This window comes from Pagrus pagrus (assembly GCF_965226575.1).
Source record: "Pagrus pagrus genome assembly, chromosome: 12".
Taxonomy (NCBI): domain Eukaryota; kingdom Metazoa; phylum Chordata; class Actinopteri; order Spariformes; family Sparidae; genus Pagrus; species Pagrus pagrus.
In genome coordinates this window covers 11561009-11567950 of record NC_140196.1, presented here as the reverse complement: position 1 = coordinate 11567950, position 6942 = coordinate 11561009, and the positions used below count along the sequence as shown (strand labels likewise).

Genomic DNA, 6942 nt, shown 5'->3' with positions numbered 1-6942 from the left:
AACTGGAAAAACATTAATGTTGAGTGGTAATTCACACTAATGGAAGATTGGTTTAAAAGTCTGCTTTGTCACACAAAAATAGTATAATTTAGTACAAAGTATTTATTTTCTACAAATCATGTACACTTAACATCAAAGCTAACGAATTTGTAAACCAAGCTGCTGTATTTTAGAAAATTTGATCCTGGCAGCCATTGATTTCTATTAATTTCCATACAGTATAAAATCAGTTGACAAACTGAAAATGCATCACAGTCAAAATTCAGACTAGTAAAAATATTTACATTATTGCTGAGTGGTAATTTATTCTAACTGAAGACTGGTTTTAAAGTCTGCACTGCATCACAAGAGGATAAAATTCACAAAAAGTTAACACAAACTGTTTAATTGATTTTCGTACTGTAGAGAAATTAATGGAAAACAATGGCTGCCATGAGCATTAGGAAAAACACAAGTGTGCTTTGGAAAACACACCAGTGTGGTACTTAATGTTTCCATGTGTAAAACAAGTAGTCGTAGAATTACTTGACAATATAATGGTTATATAATTGTGAAAATGACATTCATGTTACCTTTTTGCATATGAAGGTAAATCGCATTTTTCACTTGATGCAAAAACTACAAATCAGTAATAAATGAATGTATCTATAAAGCTTTTTATGGTTTTGAGGGTTTCTGTATGTAAGGGACTGACGATGGCAATCGAATGTATTCAAATAAATCCTTGAGATTTCAGTCGAGCATTTTAGCGTCTCGTCGTCTAAATCCTGTTTCAGATTTTTTTTCTATGTCGACAAGTAAAAATTCAAAGGGAGGCGATGAACAATGGGATTTCTTGCCGTGAATATATGCACGCCATATGATACTTTGAGCTGTGCAACGTATATAAGCGTCGGCTCTGCTCTCTAAATGAACACTGTTTACACTTGAGAACATGATTGTGTGAATATGATTGTATTTCCTTTGTGCATGCTTAAGGCTGAGGGTTATGTTTGTATTGCCATTTTCCTTCAAGTGTGTTTGGGTTTGATGCAGTTATAAAGCAACACTGTAGGCTACATATACTATTACACATAACAGCTAAGCTCTTCATCTCTGGTAGCATGACCCTGTTATATATTATAAGTACCCCTTGTTAAACATAGTCAAATGCTTCTCATGGAAGGTGAGTTTTTATCACCTTCTGCATTTACTAACCTACTTTATTCCTAAAGTCTGTGCACTTGCCCAATTAAAACAAGTTGGAGTCAGCCTCATTATTCGCTGCTGTTGTTACAAACTTCTAATTATCCAGGTGAACACTGCTGCCCACAATAGTGAAAATCCAGCAGGAAACGAATTAGTATGCTATTTATATGAGCTGCTTTCAGTAGCATGCTTTCTTAGTAATGACTGGCCTTGTACTTGTTCGCACTCCTGATTAAACAGCGGGGGATCCTGATAAAAAACACAAAACAAAATTTAAAAAAAAGTGCTTCTAGGTTTGTTTAAGTCTAAAAACTTGGAGAAAGCACAGCAGTGCTTTAAATCTGAGCACACACCAGATAAGGGGTTTAACATTAGCCTCAATGCGGGCTGTCATAATTAGCATCAGGATCCAGTCCGCTCCCTGGCAGCGATCCGCTCCAGGTTTTGCGCGCCGCCCTCCTCGGCCAGCTGCTGCAGAGCAGGGGACCGGTGCGCCGTCTCTGCTCGCCTTGTTCGCCTCCAGTCCGGCTGTAGCTCCGACTGTCTGCGCGGCGTGTGGATGAGGCGCAGAGGGAACAACCGGGAGCGCACCGAAAGCCAGACTCAAGAAGTCATATCATCCCTCTCCGGGCTGTATCTGTGAACCAGGCCCCGCTGGAGACGTCTCAGACAAGACTTGACAGTGTGGAAGACGTGCTCGGAGTTTCATTTCGTGGCGAGACTGAGGGCGCATCTCGTCTCCTTGAAGTGCTCCTTTTCTCTCTCTCTCTCTTTTTTAATGCAGTCTAACCGTAGCGCTCCCGTCGGAAGGAGCCTGGGTGCACGCACTAGTAAAGGAAGAGGAGGCGGAGGTGGCGGAGGAAGAGGGGGCAAGTAACGATCATTACTTTTGAACAGAACCCCCCCCCCACCCCCCCTCGCTATGGAGCTATCCGTCCGGTCCCGGACGTATCGGCTTGAACAGAAACCTGCCACTGGAAACACCAGCGCCGTCTGTCCGCTGTGAAGAAGAAAGTGGAGCATGCAGCCGAGCCCCAGCCGTCTTTGTGCGACCCGCTGCTTAGTTTCTGGGGGCCTCTTCTGAAAAAGGGAGAGGAGAAGGAGAAGAGAGGAAGGGGGGCTCCTGGTCTTCATCTGAAATTCACACTCCATGCCGGGATCCATATTTTGGCACGGCGTACCCACAGTAAGTAGCCTTTAAAAGGAGGATGTTTTGAGTCTTTCAAGGGGAGATGCTGGGTTATGCCTCTCTGAATCGATACCATTTATTTACACTCCCTGGATATGATAAGGCAAATGTCAGAAAAAGGGCCCACGGGCTCCTCCAGCAGTTTAAAACTGTTGTGATGAGATCAATACGCACAGCCCCGTAGTATGGGCTATGATGTTATTTTGCAGCCCAGCCGTCTGTTGCCTCCAGACTTGTGATTAATATGAAGTTGCTTGTCTAATAGGATAATCCCCAATGTGGATTTGAGTGCATATGAATTAAATTAAAAGATGCAGTGCATGGCAAAATGTGTTTTAATAAAAAGAAAAAGAAAGAAATGCTCAAATTGAAGCTGCTTTCAGATGTGTAGGAGGTTATTTTTTTATTCGAGTTAAACTCTGAGACAAAAGAAGTCCTGGATATGATGGGAAAACGCCTATAAATAACAAAAAAGGAGGTGATTTATAAGATATTCAATGATGACAAATCGGGCGTGATAACACGGTGAAAAAACAGAGCTCACACAAACATCTCCACCCAGTCCAGGACACCGGGAGCTGAGTAGTTGGATGTCAGTTACTGTCTCCATTTACTTCTCCATTTTGCGGCTATAAAATAAGATCATTTCACAGAGCATGTATAATTCACAGACCTGAGCCAGCCATGTGTGATGATGGGACACACACACACACACACACACGCACACACACACTCACACAGACACAGTTTTTACAGGCTCAGAGAACCATATCTCACTCTCACGTGAAGCTTTTAGAGATAGGGCCGCATAGACTTGTGCAAGAAACCCCAGGAGGGCACGACCAGCGGTGGACTGAAGAATCAAGGTTAAATAACATTAACACATAAATCCATACTGTCAATGCCAAATCAGGATAGTGGTGCAACATTATATAAGCCATACTGACAAGTTGGAGGAACTGAGAGCTGCCCCAGCCGGCGTTCACTTATATAACAGCTTTTTCGTGCAAGTGGAAGTATGGATGATGACTTTTTCAAATCTTTTTTGGCAAAACCGGCAAAGAGTTTTTGAGCAAAGAAAAAACTGCAACATTATATAAGCCGTACATGCACAGTGTGACAAATTGACTTGCCACCACATAAATTCAAGCATATTGTGACCGTGGCGGAGAAGTTTTTCCTGTCACGCCAGCCATTTTGGAGGAATAGACAAATAAAGAATGGGATGATACTGACATGGCCATCTCTGAAAAGGAGATGAAAAGGTCGTTCTGTCCCCCCCCTGCCTGTGGGCCGTTACGGGGTGTTTTACTTTGAAAATGCTCCGACTGAGGCTATTTCTTGAAACAAATGCTGGGACAGTGGATTGAGAGCAGGGTTTGTGTGTGTGTGTGTGTGTGTGTGGCAGGGTGGACAAATGTTCTGTTGCCTCTTCCTCCTCCTCCTCCTCCTCCTCCTCCTCCTCCTCCTTTCCACCCTCCTCTACCTTCACTCCATCTCTCACCCGCCCCAGACGTGCTGGTTTGGTCCATTTGTCTGCGTTGTCTTGGGAGGAAGTGCCATCTCATCTCACATTGCGCAAATGGTTTCAATGCATGCTAGTGTGAATTCTAGCGGGTTTTTGTAACTGCCAATTTCCATATCAAAGTGTCTGCATTTCAATGGGGAGAACTTGAGCTACCAGCCCCCTTCCTCTAAGCAGTTTTGTTCTGATAGTGTTGCTGCTGCTGCTGCTGCTGGCGGCGGCGGCGGCGGTGGAGGCTACTGACAAGGATTGCTGGACACTGCAGTTGGTTGTGTGTGAGAGGCAAGTGTTGGAAACAGATTTAGTGTGGATTGGGAGAATTTGTTGGTCATAATCTCGCAGCAACAAGCCATGTATTTAGTGGAACATTTCTGGACGGCATTCAGAGACGTGGTCATGTTAAAAAGATTTCGTCTGTTACAGTATTTTCCCCCCAGAATGTCTCCACGCGAGCATGAAACATCAACAAAGGTCTGCATTTTATTTTCAAGCAGGATAAGAAACCGCTGTGTCCGGGCCGAGGGAGAAAAATAAAGCATAAATAACTTCTGTTTGCATATTCCGACTTGTATTTTGGCCGCAGCAGAAGCCTCCAAAGTGAATTTGCTTTCAAGTGGTTCTCTTGCACAATAAAACGGGGTTTAATTCAACAGTCAGCGAGTGTAGATGTAAAGACGCAGAGCATTCAAGCTTCGTGAGTCACTCTGAGCACCTAGTGGTGTCTGATTGTTTTTCTGTCGCAGAGATAATATTTATTTCCCATTCTGTGCAGCTGTTGTTTGTCAGTGAAAGAACGCAGAAAGACACTGTTTATTTTGACGGATTCCTTCCTTTTTTCTCACTTCTTTGTCTTGAGATACACGGCCTAATGTTCTCTGCAATTTTAGGCAATTTAGTCGAGGAGAAATAAACACTCATTTCGACCACGCACAAAGAGAAACTCAAAAAAGAGGCTTTCTTGCCTTTGTCCGTGGCCTCACTTTGGAAGGAGTAACAGCGTAGGTTAATGGTGAAAGAAAGTGCAGCGTGCGAGATGTTATTACGCAGAGACAGGGAATGTAAATGCCATCGGGAGCGCAGTAGGGGTCGGTGGCCCCTTCATGGTCATCCGGCTCCTGGGTAATAACATGAGCCAACTGCGCCCCAACCTGCCGGAGAAGAGAGGGCTCGGCCCCTCCTCTCCTCTCCTGCTGCCTTTGTTCGGACAAAATAACATAAAAAGGAAAACTTAGAAAAGAAGTGGGAGTTTTGAACCCAGAGAGCAGGAAGGAGGGGAATAAAAAGAGGACTTCACCTGCCATCTTCACTCATGGCGGACGGGTTTGACAGCTGTCTTGTTCAATTCCTCTGACATGCTCGCTGTGAAAAGTTGGACAAACAAATGGACAGAGGGAGGGCGAAAGAGGGTGATGCATGATGGTGGGTGAGACAGGTTTTGAGGAGGTGAAATACTTTTACATCAGTTGCACATAATCAATTTTTAGATGTTTGGCTGAATTCTTTGTTGACTTTTCGCCAGTCTGCACCTCTTCCTGCTAGTGATTTCCTATGTTTTCCTGCAATGATTTCTGACAAACGGCCCAAAGAACAGGGCCCTCTGTGTTGTGTTCGTGTAGGAGGATAGGGCAGGAGTGAAAACAATAGCGAGCATAGTAAGTTTTGTTGAGTTAAGAAAAAAGAGTGAGAGAGTGGAGCGGGAACCATGCTGTGGTGTGCTGAGCCGAGCCTGGTTGTTCAAATTATTAAAAAGCCTGCTGAAGAGGAGGAGAGGTACAGGCATTCTGCTCCGTTGAGGCTGCTATCGGTGGAGAAATTGGCATCAGTGCTCCTTCTCAGATGGATTTCTTCCTGGGTGAGTGTTGCTGCAAAATGGTCTAGAAAGTAGTCTCTGATTCTGAGGGGCTGACACTGAACCTGACATTTACTGCTGATGCTGTGAAGAGGCACCAACCAACTCCCTACAAACATTTTTTTTAAATTATTTTTTGAAAGAACATCCAAGCTGCACTCTTGTTGTTCGCATTTGGCCATGTTGGACGAGGAATACAAAACAGAGGGAGTAGGTTTAATGAAATAAAGGGGGCATTTTATTTATTTAAGAAAATGCTTCGGGGTGAGTTTCTCATTTAACCGCAGAAAAGCCCAGCGTAGCTATTCGGTGGCTCGCCTCAAAAATAAGGAGACAGATGACTGGAACGAATGATTATGCGTTAGGGTAGTTAACCCGATGGATGGATATATGGTCTCGCTCCTCATCACATCGGAGGGAGAGAAAACAGCTCTCCCATGCTGCCGCCTCCTGTGTTTAAAATCACAGTTAACTTTCCCCCACTGGTTCAAAATGGATGTTTAATGATCAACAGAGGCTTGGAGCTTAGGGTCTAGCAGTCACGCAGGCTCCATACGCGCTCTACGCCGAGCCTCTGCTAAGAAAGCTACCCCCTCGGTGTTGCTGCGCTCATAAGGAGGCTGCTTCTTGAGTGATGGATCATCAGAGGTCTCTTTGGGGGGTGTGTGTGTGTGTGTGTGTTAACTCTTTAGTGTGTGCGCATCTCTCTCAGTTGGGGAGCCGTTGGCGGCGTGTGATGGATGTGTCCCGGGTCTTTAGGCTCCATATATCAGAAGATTAGCACTGACCTGTGAGTTGTCTGGGCCGCCCTCGGAGCTTCTTCTCCAGCACTGGCCCGGCATTAGCATACGAGGACACTGCTCTGTCTCAGGGGGATACAAAGATAGTGTTCTTTATTTGGTTCTGTCATAGCACAGGTCACAGGAAGTGTGCAGATTAAAGGCTGAAGGCTTTGTCTTTGTATTAGGTGTATCTGACGGGTCATCTGTCTTCAACTGTGGAAGTGCTTTTCTCTTCCCCAAATTCCTAAATAGTAGCCCATCATGTAATTATCCTAGAAATTGAGGTTCAGGACATGCCTCACTGCAGAGAAATCTCTCCCCTGTCCTCCGTCACGGTATTCATGAATCGTATAAAAATGTAAATCACTCGGCTGATGTGGTGTAACATTGTTATATCTCGTTCTGCACA

General features: G+C 44.6%; 1 protein-coding gene across 9 annotated transcripts in view; it reads left to right on the top strand.

Moving 5' to 3' along the window:
- The first annotated feature begins 1624 nt into the window (after nt 1-1624).
- The window catches only part of adgrl2b.1 (adhesion G protein-coupled receptor L2b, tandem duplicate 1), a 90752-nt gene continuing 85434 nt past the window's right edge, over nt 1625-6942 (top strand). For 7 of the 9 annotated variants that reach the window (XM_084369017.1, XM_084369015.1, XM_084369016.1 and 4 more), the window contains exon 1: nt 1626-2374. The gene's annotated coding sequence lies outside the window, so the exon portion shown is untranslated. Of the gene's footprint in view, nt 2375-5673; nt 5755-6942 lie in introns of those variants that run through there. The other 2 variants (XM_084369013.1, XM_084369014.1) reach the window with 2 other exon arrangements.